Here is a 17,147-nt window from a genome sequence, read left to right as displayed (position 1 = left end):
TCCTCAAGGATTTTATATTAAGAGAGCTATCTTGATGTAAAAAGAACCAAATACCTTTTTCTGGGGTGAGGATAGAACTTAATTCACCTTCAGGAATTTGAAAAGAAACATGTCCTACAAATTATTAGATCACAGAGTATTGGAGGAGGGAAAAGCAAGTGATACAAAAGGGGGAAAACTGCATTGTCTTTCAAGAACACAGTACTTAAAAAAAAAAACTAACAAATTACAGGTTAAAACTCTCTCAACTTCTTGGTCCAGCAACATCCGTGGTCTAGCATGGATGTTGCAGGACCAGAGAGTCCGGGTGGAAAGCCAGCAGCAGAGAGCCCTGTGGGGCCGGTAGGGCAGTGGGCAGCCTGCAGTGAGCTGCCAGCAGGACTTCCCAGTGGAGCTGGGAGACCCAGTGCTTGGCTGCCTGGTGGGGGTAGGAGCTGCAGCATGCAGCTGCCCAGTGAGCAAGGAGCCCCAGTACACAGCTGCCTGGTAGGGCTAGGAGCCATGGCTGCAGTAGCTGCTCAGTGTGGTGGGCAGGGCAGCGGGGCTGGCAGCAGGTGGACTGGGCTGGACCAAGGCTAGGGAGATGGGCAGTGGCAGGGAGGCCAGAAATGACCTCCCCTGGTCCAGAAAAATCCCTCATCCGGGACGGTCAGGTCCCAAAGGCTTCGGACCAGGGAGGTCCAATCTGTAGTTAGCTCCCCTTTCCCCTAAGCTTGTGAATTTTCTCATCTCCCTCCTCTCTCAGGTCTTGGGCAGGTTCAGCCTGAGAGTGCACATGAGCAAACCACTCTCGACTATCTCCTGTACCCATTGCTACCTCAGCAAAAATCAATTGCTTATTTCAAAAGTTCCTACAGAACCCAAACAGAGGATTTACATCATTCTCTCTATACATTCACACATTTAAAATAAAAAAGTATGTTTCTCTGACTTGCTGTTGTATAAAGACTTGCACAAGCAGCAAGTGCAAAAAGTGAAACCAACTACCCATAAAAATAGTGTCAAATCGGAATTGTAAACATAGGTTTATATGTTCCCATCTTTGTTATAGGTTTTACTTGTAACCATAAGCAAGGCTGGACAAATAACTTAATCGGCTTGCCACAACCCGGAAGAGCTGGCACAGAGCGATCTGCGCATGCGCAGAACCACGCGGCTGGCGAGTGGGGCTCGCCGCCGCTTGGTGAGCCCTGACCATAAGGAATAACCATTCAAAACATATGTTTTTAAGCTGTGACTTTACTACTAAAGATGATTAAATGGAAAGATACTGTGGAGCAAATTGTGTACTTTTTAATATGTAGGCAAGCCAATGCCAGATAACTGAGGGATACAGTTAACCCTGAAACTTAAATAACATTTCTGTTGACAGGTGAGCTAGAAGAGCATCCAGCTCACCATTTTGCTGATGTACTGACTCTGCAGTGCCAACAATCAAAATATATTTTACGATCAGTGGTCTGATTTTCAAAAGGTGTTGAACACCTACCATCTATTTACATGGTCTTCAAGACCAATATTTAGGAGTACTGAAAGTCAGGACATACAAAAGCAGAACATTCTATTAAGTAGATGTCATGCTTACATTTTGAACTTTGAAAAGTGAATTGGATTTAATATTACTTAGGACACAAAGTAAAAGGGGTTCACATCTCTTGTCACTTTGTATTTCCACTTGTCAAGAGGCATCTTCAGCAGCCTGGTCTACTCTGCCATTTTTTCTTTAGCTCTATCACACAAGAACTATAATGATCAACTTGGCCACCACTGGGTTACACAACATGGTGGTCATGGAATAGAAGACATTAAGAAAATGACCAGTAATAGAACAACTTACATTAATAAGATAACCAGAATTCTGAGAAGAGTGACATGAACTAGTTCATAAAAGACTGCCAAAACTGATTGAGTGTCAGATACGCCTCCCTCCCCTTCGATTTTGTTTCCAGACATGGAAAGAAAGACTAAAATGACATAGGGTAATTTTTTACATTTTTGTAGGATTCAAAGTTGAGCAAAAGTGTTTTGAAATATAAAGGAGAGATAGCTACCTCTCTTTCAGAAGAAGGAATCCAAAGTATTGTGAAAAAACAGAAATGTGTTGTTATAGAGAAAGCTACAAGACAGCAGCTATGTTAGGCCAGGAGAGCTTCATATAGTTTAGAACAAACTTGGGGAGTTTTACTGTAAACCATTCAATTTTTGCACCAAATATGTGCAAATATATTCCACTCTAACTGTGCAGAAGACAGACACCTGTTGCTGATGTGCTACTGCTATTCAATAATACAGATATTAAACTTTATTAATGTAGACTGTTATCTAGTCTATGAGGTAAAGTGAGATATACAGGGTTACCAGTTTCTTGTGTAAATGTATGTCGTCTAGCTCAGCTGCTCCCAGGCTTCATTGGTTCACCTTCTTAAACTGCTAAGAAGTGAATGGATGGGATATCATGATCACTTACCACAACTGGGAAGTTCCTACTCTATCTCAACAGACAGCTGCTGGAATAAGCAAGAAAGCAATCTCTTTAAAACTGTTGGGAATGAGTACAGTTTCACAACAAGGGCTTATTTCCAGGCCTTAGCTCACTGTTTATCAAATGCAGCCATTTTGGCAGCTGCCAGGGGTTTTCCATGTGTCCATGAGAGTCTTCTGGATTGTGGTTTGGGGACACGGAGGGAAGAACGAGAAGCACAATGCAACAGCCACTCCCCCTCTCCCCTATTGCTCCTGGATGCACCACTCTGCAGGTCTCGCAACGCTGAAGGAGAAAGGTGATTTCTACTTTCAGGGAGTAGGAATTTAAGGAGCCTGGCTGAAGATCAAGGCTTCAGCTATTGGGCTTCAAGCCACAACATCCAGCTTTAACCCTGAAGTCTGAAGCACTGACTCCCAACCCTGGCCATGCATCTCTGGCCCTCAGCCATAGGGCTTCAGATTCCAAGTCCCAGACCTTCAGCAACAGACTCCAGTCCCTGTCTCTGGTCATGCAGTGCTGGATTCCCTGTAAGTTGTGATCTTGTGCAACCGCTCAGGAAAAGATTCCAATGCCACTCTGCTGATTAGCAGAGCTCCCACAGCTAGGTTTTTGTTTCTACTGGTGGTGCATATTCATGTGTTCCTTGGAGAACATAAAATTATTCTGCACCTAGATGGAAAAGATATGGGGAATGTGGCACTGACTTTCATCCATATGCTCCGATTTCCGGCTGTAGGTGTAGATCTCTGGCCATGGCTTCAGGCTATAGCACATGCTGGACCTCTACGCTGATCCTTGGCTGTGCGGCAGAAGACTCAGATCCCAAGCACCAACTCCCAACCCAACCATGGTTGACCCCCAGCTGCACACTCCAACCTCCAACCTCGGCCACTGCGCCAGGATGTCGATCCGGGGTTCTGGTGGATGCTGTCCACGAGCACCAGTCCTGAACCCAGAAGCAGATCCCCAGCCCTCGTCACACTGCAACAGTTGCCAACTCCAGGCTCTAGCAGGTGCTGGCCCTAGATGCCAATGTCAAGTCCCAATTGCACAGCAGCAAGCTCCAGTAGGTGCCTACCCAGGCCACTAACTTCTAACCCTGACTCTGCAACAGCAGGTGCAGCCGTGAAGCACCAACCCAAGGTGCTGATCCACAATGACACAGCAATGGTTACAAGCTAGGGGTGCCAATCCCAGCCTACATGGCAGCATGTGCTAATCCCCAGCCCTGGGGATTAAAGATGCCAACCCTGGGCTCTAACCGTCCCCTTCCTCCCTCTTTCAGGCACCAATTCACACCCCTGATCACACAGTGCAGACACATCCCCCCAACCCCCATATCATCCCAACCTCTGCTACCTCATGCCCCAATTCAGATTTTAACTTCCCAGGACATGCTGCGAAAAGCAATATTTACATACACATATTGCTTTTCATAACATTTTATTATCAAATATGCAAAAAACTCAAAAATCCATTTTAATCATCTATATACAGGCATATTTGTTTTTTCCTAAAGCTAAGTATTTTTAGGAAAAAAAAGCTTCCTGGTGGCCACCAGCAAGAGGTAGTAACTGCACTCTGAGGTCATCAAAAAATTTGCTTTGAGAACTCCTGCTCTAGATGAAGTTACATGGCTGTTTTGCCAAGGCTGGGAATGGAAGTCAAAGGTCACTAAATGGTTAAAAGGATTATTGGAAGGGAGAAAAATTGTCAATGAGTTCAGATATGGATATACACAGCAAAAGGGCTCGGCAGTGTGCCTCAAGTAATCTGAAGCCTTCCCAAAATTCAAACGGATGGCAAATCTGAAGATGTGCATATGAACTGCTTACTGTTTTGAAATCTGTTTTCTCTGTAATGCTTTGATTATAAATCAAACAGGGGGCTGTACCCTCTACTTACTATACTTGCCAACTCTTCCTCTCTCTGGCAGCTTTTGTGGCCACAGAGAGGGATGTCGTCATTCAGACGCCTGTCAGGAAAAACTTTTTTCTAGAGACATACAGAATACTTGTTTTATAAGGATGCTGTCTGGTCACTGGGTACCATGACTGCCACTGCTTCTGAGGAGCACAACTACAGGCACAGAAAACAACTCTGGTCTACTGAGGTAATCACTGTTTGTACTTCAGAACAAGACCAACTCCTGAGTGTGGTAAAATCATGAGATTCTATGCAAAGAGACTTAAGAGTGAGATTGGATAGAAGACAATTTGCAAAGACCAAGGAAGGTCAGAGGTGTGGATAGCCTAGTAACTGTGACAAGACATTCGTCCTAGATTTAAGTGCTACGATGTCACAAGTCACCATCATGGAAATAGTTAGATGGCACAAGTGTGAAATCAAAACGGCTACTTCATAGAAGACATTTTTTAACATGCCAGCATCACTCTGTCTGGAGAGAGAAGGAGGGGACAAAATGAGTTTCATCTCCAGACAGACTGCAGTTTAAGAGCTTTAGCATGCACACATCTGTTATCAAACACAATGCTCATAAATAGTTGCCTTGAAGACCAGGGACTTCTCATGGCAATAAGTACTATATTTGACAGTAAACACTTGCAGGAACAGGCTCTAAACAATACACACATTCAGCAACAAAGAAAAGTTACAGGATAGTTACTGAAGTTTTAAATAAATTATTTTAGATGTTTGCAAAATACCATCCGTGGTTCACGACCTTAGCTCCTTGAACAATAAGCTATACATTCTATTTCTCTAAAATTTCTCACAATATAACAGTTGGGGTAGTTGAAAAATACATTAACTGAAAAGACTCAGATGTCTTATCTTGGCATCTTCATCCACAACCCCAAAAATTTTATCTGCAAGTCTAGAATGGCTGAAGAATGCTTTAGGAAATAAATGCTGTAAAGTGGAAAAAAAAATAGTTTAGTGTTGCCTACCTCCACCCTCAGCTGTGCAGCTTCCTCCTGCCCCAGTGGCAAGGGAGGGGAAGTCTGGGCGGACGTGGCCTTGGCTGGATAGGGAGGAGGGGCTCCTACGCTGCGGCCTTGGCCCGACCCTCCTCAGTGGCTGGGGGGAAGAGCCAGGGATGCCTAGAGAGGGAGGGGAGTTGGTGAGTGTAGCAAACAGGGGGCTCAGCCCCCTAGTATTAATGTAAAGTAATTCTATAGGCATCAATAACCACCTTGCAAAGATCTGCAGACACTAGAACCCCATACTGAAAATTAAGGTATTCTACAACGTAAGCTTTTGCCACTGTAGATGCCTGTGAGAGCTGGAGGTACCAATACACTTAAAAAAAGTTAAAGGGTAGATGAAGGAAATGTTTGACTTCTCTTAATATGGAACCATACCAGTTCCATGCCATACACTTCAGAAAAGGAACATCGAGAAAGCGCCTCCAGTCTGGGAAATACTTTCAACATTTGTCAATTACATTATTAAATTAGGAGTTATGCTGGCTTATATTTGGCTGCCTGTTTTGGTTCAATATTTAACATTCATCCGTATGATAAAACAATCCTGGATATTGATAGTAATTCAAAGTGAATGCCTTGGTTGAGCTATTCAAAGTTATCTGGTGGTTATAGACATCTTCTATTAAACTTTTAATGAAAATTATGACAAATCCCTCGACTGCTTTAAAAAAACTCATTTACTGTATGTTGGGGAAGGAACAGAATACAGACATTTACTCAAAATTAATTCTGATTCATGTTTTTGTTATGCAGTATGTTGATGTTTAGGTAGGCTTCTCTGAGTTTGAAAATGGACCACACCATCATGTGCAAACCTACAGCTTTTAATAGAGCTATAACCAGAAATCTTTTAAGTTCTAGGTAAGAGCAAGCTAAATGATTAACCTTCTAGGTGTAAGCTACCTATCTATGCCAACTACTTAAAAGAAAGTTGAAGATGAGAAAATAAATCAACTTAAATCCTCTGTAAAAGGGAGGTTCTCTCTCATCCAACATAGTAGTTTGTTTCTTTGGGTGGTTTTAAACAACGAAAACACCACAAGAATATTTCAAAGAATGAAGATGAATCCTTTACATACAGAATGAAATGGAGTCAATGAAAGTATTTTATTGCCATTTTGATCTGAAAGTGTACTTCCTCTCATATATTCTAAAGCACCATCACATCAATACTACACAGTCAGATAGAAACAAAATAAACCTGTTATGCATTTTTCAGATAACATCATTTGGACACACCAACATGAGGATAGTTTTGGCCATGGTCTAAAATTGTGTCTTCAATCATACCATCACAATAAGTTTCCACAAGGTTATGTATAAAATACCTTCCTGCCCATATTAACAGAGTCAGTTTGAACTCCCTGATAAGTTTGTGAGTAAAACCAAAAGCACAACTTGTTTACAATAACAGACCTTTAATAGAAAAGATAAGCTGTTCTGTCTTGCTCTTCAAAAACCTTAATTCTATCTGGCAAAACAAGTTGGAATTTAATGAAGTTATCTATAATGAATTAAAATATTTTAAAGCAAGATTAACAGACATTGCATCAACAACGTTTCTTTAAATCTCAATATGGCAAGAAGGGTTTGGAAGCTGTTATTGGGAGGAAGATACAGAATAAGATGAATGATGGAAGGGTATTATTGACACAACCATATTAACAGCTAAAACAGAAGAGCTGGAGGAATTCAAGAGTACATGAATTAAAATGGCCTATACATTCAAAGTCCATTTAATTATTTGTAAAGCTCTGTGCTAAAATGCATAACTATACTCAATGGTGGTTGTTGTTTGCACCAAAATCCACGAATAAAAAAAAATGTTAATAGGTTGGTTTATAAGTTTCCCACTTTTCACCCCCTCCTGCTAGCCTATCAATAAAGTGTTTACATGTTCTTCCCCTATCAATCTTGTTTTACTTATATTACTTGTTTTAGTTATGTTAATGAGTAATTTATAATAAATCTTGATGAATATTGTCCTGTTCTATGTTTTTCCACTAATATCACACTTCGCATTTCAAGCACAATAACCTTGATAGCTTCTTGAATGTTATATTTTATTTGACTTCCAACTCCCAGAAGTAGTCTTCCAATGGTACCCAACCTGCTCTATTTGAATTTAAAGAAAAAAAAAAAAAAAGAGAGAAAAGTTGGGAAGAAAATCCAAGCAGTTCCCTATGGAACACTATTGAGAAAGAAGTAATTGATCTATCTCTATAACACACTAAAAACATTCATTTTGTAAAGCATACAGGATATACAAAGTTACTTATAGGCAGTCTACAACAGCACTAAGCAACCATGAACTGCATTTATTCAACTGCAAGAAAAGTTAGCGCCTAGCTTAGAGAGCAAAATCCAGCTCCAACATAAATGCCAGTTTTCACTGGTGAATTATGTGGGTAAACATTTTGACTTTAAATTATCTTGAAACAGTTACATATAAGTCTATCACGTTAGTTTTACTTCAACAAGATGGCAGTTGCATATTAACAGGCCTTTAAGAAAGAGATGGGACCGCCACATGCATAGTACTGGTGAAGGCTTTTAAGACAGAATAATAATAATAAAAAAAGAATTGCAGTTTTGAAATGTATTTGATATATGATGCACTGTAGTCTAGTAGTTTACTTCTCTTAGGAAATTTTAATGGTTCCACGTCTATTACTGAAGAACTTTGTAAGGTTAAAGAAATAACTGAAAACCACAATACCTCCATTGCAGGAAATATAGAGGATACACATTCCAAACTGATCTTCTAATTTGGACCTCAGTTCTACTCAACTGACATTTTGTAAGAGAGGTACAAATTATAGAAAATTGACACAGCCAGTAAAATACATCATACCTAATTCCACTTAACCGTATCTCAAAACCTACACAAAGGCAAGCATATCAGTCTGTTTCTCACCCAGAAGCTTTAAAAGCAAAGCACACTATCAAAAAGTTAAAATGTCACCTTGGAGCACAAGTCAGATATTTATTAATGGAAGTTAGGCTTATCAGTAAGTAACTGTAATGATTCCAGAAAAATCTGCAATGGTGCATGTTATCCAAGTCGGCAAAATAATTTTAGTTTCAACTACGTTAGCTGCATTGCAGACAATACACCAACAGAATTATACTGTAAATTTAAACTTTGAAAATAAAATGTTTATTACTAAAGTCGCAACATGTACCAAGATGCCTGGGAAGCACTAGAAAGTCATTATTAAGAGGACTTGTTTTCCTTCATCTTCCTAGGCTAAAACAAACCTAAGGGGGGAAAAAAAATCAACACTACTTCAGATAATAGGGAAAATATGCACAAGAATTTGCCTGAAAATATAAGCTGACATCTAATTTAGAAATTCATCATTCATAGACTGACTTCGAGGAATTCTTCTGGAAGCCAGTAGGGGGTGCTGTGGTTAACTGAAATGTAAGGGTATGGGACTGAATGTTAGCCCAGTGCTAGGACTCAAAAGTCTTGGAGCCAGTAGGACAGAGGCATGCTCTCTTGTTGCGGTTCAACACAGCACACTGAAATTCACAATGCTTTTCAGATTTCTGGCATACCCACCATCATGTTTCTTAAAGAAAACATCCTTCAGCCATGATGTGGTCATGACAAGGGCAAACAGGTTTGTACAACAAACCTGGCATTGCAAAAGAGGATTCAGCAAGCTTCCATTTCAGTTTTTGGATCTTTTGGCATGGTAGCACCTCAATACTGTATTGAAGATATACACAAAAATTCCAAAAGCCTACATTATCATTTTTATTTAAACACCCATTCTGACCTAAGTCATCCAGTTCTTTTTCAAGGGACTGTATTGAGTTGATACCTTTCTAGTGAGCCATATTCTTCAAACAAAACAAAACAAAAAAAACTGCTCTAGAGCATTCTGCAAGTGCAGCACAGAGCATTTCATCTTTGCCAACATTTTGGTGCATCAGTTTCCCCCCCACCCCCACCACCTCCCTAAAGAGAAAAAGACACGCACATTCCAAACAAGCCTCACTCAGCAGGGCTCACCCCATTCACCTCCCTCTCCCTCCCTCCGCCCCGGGCCTTGCCGGGCTCCCTCTGATTTTAGGTTTCATTTTGTTGTAAACAGCAAAGCGAAAGGAGAATGCTGCCAAAGCAAGGATCCTTACCCTTGAAATCCCGCCATGCGCGCAAGAAGGAGGGTGAACTGCTTTTCCTCCTTTGGGGGGGGCGGAGGGGGTGGGGAAGGAGATTAGGGATGGGGGGAGAGACAGAAAAGCACGGACGGATGAAACATTAAGAAACGGAGAGAGCCAGAAGAGAGCAGCCTGGTGGAAGAGCAGGGCGAGCGTCAGCCATGTTGTGTGTGTGTTGGTCCAGTATTTACAAACCTGCAGCTGCAGCAGCGCTTGGAGTCTGGGAGAGAGGGGAAGGAAGGGAGAGAGGGAGGGGGAAGGGCGAGGGGGCGGGAGGGAGAGAGGTACCGAGGCAGGCAGGCAGAGAGGGAGGAGGGGGAGCGCGGCGGCAGCAGCAGACAAAGGAAGCCAGCAGAGCCCGAGCTAGGCGCGCTCACACACACGCGCACACGGAGTGTCTCAGACAGCGGCAGCGCCGCGTCGCTCCGGTGCGGGGGGCCGGGCTCAGTCCCGCCGCCACACCAGCGCCCCCCAGGCCCCGCTAACCCCATGTGCCCCAGCGGGCACCGGTCCCCTGCGCCGGGGGGGGGGGGGGGAAGAGACACACACGCCGCAGCGGGGCTGAATTCTGGGGCTTTGCCAGCCAGGGGACCCTCCCCCGTGCGGGGCCCGCAGCCCGCGAGCTGGGCAGGAGGGCGCAGCCGGGAGGCGGGGGGAGAGCGGTGCCGGGGCAGGCGGCGGTGGGATCCCTCCCCCAGGGCCCGTGGGGGGCGGGCCGGGAGCGGGCACACAGGGGCCCTCCCCGGCACGCCCCAGGAGGAAGCGGGGCCCCGAGGCTGAGCCGCTCGCGGCGGCCGGGAGGGGGCCCCGGGGCGGGGCGAGCCAGGAGCAAATAAATAAGTAATAGCGGCCCCGGGGGAGGGGGAGGCTGGGAGCGGCGGCTCCGGCTCCCCCCACAGCGACTCCCTCCGGCGCGCCCTGGTACTGGGCCAGGCCAAGGGCGGCGCGACGAGCTCTCCCCCTCCCCCTCCGCTCCCTCGCGCTCACCTGCTGGCCGGACGGGGCCCGCGGGTGCCAGGCGGGCGGCCTGGGGGTGCCAGCGCTGCAGCTGCCGGAGCCCCCCCCGCCTCAGGCCGCTCAGCTCCGCCGCGGGGACAGCTGCGCCCCGTCTCTCGCGTGCCCCCCTCCGCTGCCGCCGCTGCCTGCTGCTCGCCTCTGCCACATTTGGAGCCGCCGCTCCCCGCGCTGGTTCCGCGGCCAGGGTAGAGGCCTCCTCACCTTCCTGCCAAATAGTGAGCCACCCGCATCCCAGGCGTTCAAAATACAGCCCCGCCCTCCTCCACCGCCACCTCCCGCGCGCAGGCGCACTCCGCCTGCCTAACTGCGACAGGAGAACAGGAAGCTCCCCTCCCCTCCCCTCCATGGCCACTTGCAGCCTGCGCTCAGCACAGTGCGCCTGCGTGGAATGAGCTTGCCCGCCCCGTGCTGTGGTCAGCAGCCGGCCCTCGCTGTACTGAGCTCTCTGCGCAGTACGCGCCAGGGGCGGCCAGCACCACCTCCCTTCCGGAGTTGCCTGGCCCTGCCTGACCCTAACGGCCTTTCCGGGGAGGTGGCACGTGGGGTGTGGATGCCCCAACTTTGAGGGCAGCTTGGCCACAGAGCTCTCCACGTAACCCCGGGAAGCTCATGCAGCCAGGTTGCTAAAAAGCTTGCTCCTCTGTGCCCTCTGCAGAACGGAATGCATTAAACTTTGGAAAAAGTGCAAAACGTGTAGTGGCATTGTAGATAGAAAGCTGGGTCTTGTTCCTCACTGCAATAAAGGGCAGATTCTGGTAATTTCTGCAAAAACTAACAATCATCGAAGGGAAAGATCAGTTGCACAAATAGAGAAATACAGCTGCCCTACTATAAAAAGCCAGAATTCCCCACATTCCATCTCCTTAAAAGGGCAATGTTTCCGTATCCCTGCTCATTAATCTCTAGGCCAACCTAGAAAAACCAGAAAAAACTGCCCTGTAATGTTCACATAATGAGAGTAGAATTTAGGGTTACCATATTTGAACTTTCAAAGAAAGAGGACTCTCCTGAGAGGGAACATAGCTGTATTAGTATCTACCAACTCACATATTAATGTGTTATATACTATATGGTTTTTGAAAGTTCAAATATAACTCTAAATTAATTCATTGTTTTAAACTTGTAAAATATTACTGTTTAAGTATACAAATACACATGCTGCTTCTCAACATCTTTGAAAGCAATTGCTTCATTTCTGGCGGAAGAACTCCTCCCTACCCCTACTTTTGAAGTATACTGATGTTGGCTAGTTATTTCTAGTTCCCAACTCTGTTTTCACTTCCTGATTCTAATGCAGCTGCATATATTGTATTCCAATGCAGTCATTGATATATGAGTGTTCTAAGACTACTGGATGTAAGAAGGCAAGGGCTATGTTGTGAATATAAAAATTCAAGTTTAAAACTTTAAATTTTCATTATTGCATTGAAATGAAGAGTTTTAGATAAAAATTGCTCGACTGGGGAAACTGGGATAGCACAAATATAAGTGTATTCCGAGCCAAAAATCTTTATTAGAACAAAGAGAAGATTCCGAACACATTGACATTTAAAATAACAGCAGAATGGTTTTTTTTTTTAAATCTAAAGGCTAGAAGCGCAGGAAATTTGCAGCTAAGTTTCTCTTACATTTCTTCTCATCTTCCACAAAGAGGTTGAAGACCTTTCACCCAACACCACACATATTCCTATTCATGTCAATGGACTGAACCTTGGACTGGGTTATTAAAGTCATCTTCAGTAAATTCAAGTAGTATTAATCCAGGGGAATCCAAGGGTCAGCTAACAAGGGATCCTAGTTTTCAAACTAAAAGGCCGCGTCTAGATTGGCATGATTTTCCGGAAATGCTTTTAACGGAAAAGTTTTCCATTAAAAGCATTTTTGGAACAGAGCGTCTAGATTGGCATGGACGCTTTTCCGCAAAAGCACTTTTTGCGGAAAAGCGTCCGTGCCAATCTAGACGCACTTTTCCGCAAGAAAGCCCCGATCACCATTTTCGCGATCGGGGCTTTTTTGCGCAAAACAAATCTGAGCTGTCTACACTGGCCCTTTTGCGCAAAAGCTTTGCGCAAAAGGGACTTTTGCCTGAACGGGAGCAGAATAGCATTTCCACAAGAAGCACTGATTTCTTACACTAGGAAGTCAGTGCTTTTGCGGAAATTCAAGAGGCCAGTGTAGACAGCTGGCAAGTTTTTCCGGAAAAGCGGCTGATTTTCCAGAGAAACTTGCCAGTCTAGACACAGCCAAAGGGTGCAAGCTCAGTCAAAGGTATGTTAAACAGTCACATTGGATGTAATGTGATCTCTGCATGAGCACCAGAAGAAAAGCTCTTGAGACATGGAAATAGTTTCTTAACTCTCCTTTGTAGGGAATCCTGGTATATAAATGCAGTTTCTTCTTACTATGGTCCAAAGAAACAGAGCTTGTGTAAATTTTTAAAATAAAATAACTATGAATTTTCTTACTGCACATCACCAATTTCAGCTCCGAGTGGAAAACTTCCCTGTGAGAGCTTGGAATTTCACCTACAATTCAGACCAGAAGCAACACCTCTTGTGGAAAGTGACAAGTAATCCAAAGGATAGCATCGTTTTACATTTCACTAGACTCACAGGGGAAAGTGTCTCCTATTGAGTCATTAAGATCATTTCCTGCAGCACTTCCGTGTTCCCTGAAAATCACTCTGAACAGTATGACCTGTCTGTTTAATTTATGAGATCTGCACAAGGTAGTCAGCTAAAGACCCAGTGAAAGATTCCAAAATTTTTTCAAAAGAACATAATCCTCATACAGTTAGATATGAAAACAAAGATTTCAGATGGAACCATATAAAATAAGAACACCATTGTCACCTAATAATACTCATTCACCTAAGAACATAAAATCAAGACTTTTTCACAGCTTTACAAATGCAAGCAATACATGAAAAACATAATCTAATCAAACATACTCTTCTCTGCCAAACAACCAATGATAAAACTGGGTGAATGGGTGAGGCAGTAATCTGAACTAACCACTGTGATGGGATTCTACAGATACAACCTAGAACCATGGAACTGCTGTGTCCCCCTAATTCTCCAGACTCTCACACTGTTTTGTCAGTGATGAGCAGCAAATCCCTCCAGAAACTGTTAACATGCAGAGGCATACCCTGCTATGTTGCATGAATGTTTTCCAAGCCACTCATGAACTATATGCAGGAAAACACAAGCAAGTCTCCTAAGTCCCTTTCTCCTTTGCACTTACAAATAGACTGTCTTGCACAGCTCAAGACCTCTTGAACAATGAAAACTTATTAGCTTGCCAAAGAAAAGTGAACAGGCACCAGCCTTTCTAACCTGAACAGATTCCTCAAGCACTTCAAACAAACAATCTCACTGGTAAGGATAAAAACATTAAAATAAGATTATTAGCATAAAAAAGATAGATTTTAAGTTATTAAAATAAAAGCTAGATAGATTCATGGAGGTTAGGCCCATCAATGGCTATTAACCAGGATGGATAGGAATGATGCCCTAGGCTCTGTTTGTCAGGAAATGGGTGACAGAAGAGGGATCATGTGAGGATTATCTGTTGTGTTCCCTCCCTATGAGGCATCTGGCATTGGCCACTTTAGGCAGACAGGATACTGGGCTAAATGGACCTTTGGTCTGACCCAGTATGGCCATTCTTATGATTGTAAGTGTTAGACATAAAAGTCAGAGATAGTAAGCAAAGAAAAGAAAAAGTAAGCATACAATCTAAACATTAATAATCTTTTTGTTAGTATCTATGGGTATGTCTACACTACCCCCCTAGTTCGAACTAGGAGGGTAATGTAGGCATACCGCACTTGCAAATGAAGCCCGGGATTTGAATTTCCCAGGCTTCATTTGCATAAGCGGGGAGCCGCCATTTTTAAAATCCAGCTGGTTCGAACCCCGTGCAGCGCGGCTACACGGGGCTCGAACCAGGTAGTTCGGACTAGGCTTCCTATTCCGAACTACCGGTACACCTCGAGGAAGCCTAGTCCAAACTACCTAGTTCGTGCCCCATGTAGCTGCGCTGCACGTGGTTCGAACCAGCAGGGTTTTAAAAATGGCGGCTCCCCGCTTATGCAAATGAAGCCCGGGAAATTCAAATTCCGGGCTTCATTTGCAAGTGCGGTATGCCTACATTACCCTCTTAGTTCGAACTAGGAGGGTAGTATAGACATACCCTAAGGTGCTACAGGACTACTTATTTTTAAGCAGTGTTTGGCTCAAGCTTTTTTTCCTCTCCCCTATGATTTTGCAGCAAGGTTACAACCATTTATAACTTTCCTTCTTAGCCTCAGACTAGTCTCCTCAGCTCAAATCTTCATCTTCCCAGTGTTCTTGTTGCCTTCAGAGTAGGAAGAGGTAATTTTATGATGCCACTTTCCCCTTTTTTTTATAGCAGGCATGCGGAATCTATGGCCTGGGGGCTGGGTTGCCTGAATCCAGCCCCCGAGGCTCACAGCTCCCCCTGCAGCACCAGGAAGCTGGTGCTTAAGTTCCATCCCTGTAACACCCCAAACTCCAGTCCACTGATGCACCCCCATTCTGTTCCTGCACCCCACCCTTGCCCAGCCTTCACACCCCAAACTCACTCCTGCACACTACCACTATCTCAGACCCACCAAGCCCTCACAGTTAACCCCTCATTTTTGGCCCCACCCCAGAGCCTAATGGGGCCCACACAATCTACTAGCCTGGGCCCCCTAGGCTTTAGTGTGTGAGGGGAAGCGGGGAGCGTCTTTCTGTTTCTCAATCAAGGGTCACATGAGTGAGGTGTTTTTGTTTGGGGGTAGGTTGCTTCTCACTTTTGTGTAGTCCTCAACTGATTTGTCTGTGGGTCAGCAACCCCCAACCCAATAAAGGTTCCCCATTCCTGTTTTATAGCTTCAGTCCTGGAAACTACTAGTCCAGACATGTTCTGGTGGGCCTCTCTGAGTCACAGAGTTGAGAAATCCCCATTGTGTGATACTTTCACAATTCTTTTATAGAACTGGAAATCTCTAGTTTACATCTCTCTTGTTGATTAATGGTCATTTAGCACTTGCCTGGGTGTGGGTCATCTCCTTTGTTGTCACTGAAGAGCTAGAAGTGGACAGCTCAGAAATTAACAGCATGTTTCAATAACAACCCCACAATAACAGCTCATAACTTCCTTCACAGATAGCTGTGCCCTTTTAACTGTCTCCAGACTGGGTTCTCTCTCCCAGACCTGGTCTATACTATACCAGACCAGGCAGGTTGGCTTAAGGTACACAACTCCAGCTACACAAAATGCATAGCTGGAGTCAGCTTACCTTAAACTGAGCCGTGTTACCGTCCACACTGCAGGAGGCCGATGGGAGCAAATATTCCTGTCGGCTTCCCTTTCTCCTTGCAGAAGGAGGAGTACTGAATGCTAGTGCGGGCTGCCATCAGTGTTTGCTTTAGCAGATCTATACTAGACCCGCTAAATCAAATACTAGAAGATCGACCTCCAAAACATTGATCTTCTCATAAGTCTAGACATGCCCCCAATGTCTTTCCAGTGTCAACAAACCCATCCAGGTGCAGCCTTCATTCAGTACAACCACATGGGGAGCCCCATACACCTAGCTAGATTTCATAAATGCTCCCAGAACCACCTATAAATTACACAAAGAAAGGACCAGCCAAATTTCCCCAGCTCCCAGCTCTTTACCCCAGGAATACATTGTTCTTCATTGCTCAAGATGAACAGTGCAATTTTATTAATTGTTTCACCACTTCCTCCGTGAAAAGTGGACATACACCCACTTTTGTAAAACCTGAGCAGATTTGTCATGCATTTCATGCAAACTCACTGGCAAAGATAAACAATACAAGAAATTTATCAATTACAAAAATTAGAATTCAAGTCACTAGAAGTGTTGGGCAAAAAGTCATCATAGTTATCAAAAGAAAAGAAAATATAAGTATGCAGTCTAAATACTCAACCCTATTAGGCTGGACAACTAGATCAAGCAGTTTTTTTTACCTCACTGGGTATTGAAGTTCATAGTACACAGATTTCACCCTTGAAATCTGGGTCAGTCCCCTCAGTTGAGTCTTCGCAGTGTCCTGGTTGCTTTTAGCATAGGTTGGAGAAAGCCCCAGCATTTGGTCACTATCTTCTGTTTTATACATTCAGTCCCATGTGCTTGGAGAACGTAACCCCAGGCATGTCTGGTGTGGTTCATGCAGGTGAGAAATCGAGTTGAAGCTGGACAATGCTGGACAGTGGTTGTGGATAGCTGCCTGACACAGCCTCGGTGTTGGCCACTGTCCTTTCTGTTATCTCTGGGCAGCTAATATCTGGCTGATTCTCCAGCTTACAGCATGCTTTAGTGACAACCATACAACACAGTCTCATAACTTCATATGCATTAATAATATACAAACCTCTATTATACAAACCTCGATAGAGAAATTACTTTCAGCATCTCATAATCTTCCCCCGATACCTTGCAAGGCATGTGTTAAATGTAAGATCTTATATAAATGAGGAATATG

The 17,147-nt window shown here is 44.2% G+C and overlaps 1 protein-coding gene across 4 annotated transcripts in view; it reads right to left on the bottom strand.

Annotated features, from left to right (window-relative positions):
- Positions 1 to 10,874, bottom strand: part of SPIN1 (spindlin 1) — a 113,278-nt gene extending 102,404 nt beyond the window's left edge. For 2 of the 4 annotated variants that reach the window (XM_075931859.2, XM_075931861.2), the window contains exon 1: positions 10,594 to 10,874. The gene's annotated coding sequence lies outside the window, so the exon portion shown is untranslated. Of the gene's footprint in view, positions 1 to 9,579; positions 10,403 to 10,593 lie in introns of those variants that run through there. The other 2 variants (XM_006131895.4, XM_075931860.2) reach the window with 2 other exon arrangements.
- Positions 10,875 to 17,147: the final 6,273 nt, after the last annotated feature.

The sequence above is a fragment of the Pelodiscus sinensis genome, chromosome 6 (assembly GCF_052426305.1).
Source record: "Pelodiscus sinensis isolate ZL-2025 chromosome 6, ASM5242630v1, whole genome shotgun sequence".
Lineage (NCBI taxonomy): Eukaryota > Metazoa > Chordata > Testudines > Trionychidae > Pelodiscus > Pelodiscus sinensis.
The sequence above is the reverse complement of the archived record's forward strand: the minus strand, read 5'-3'. Positions and strand labels throughout refer to the sequence as shown.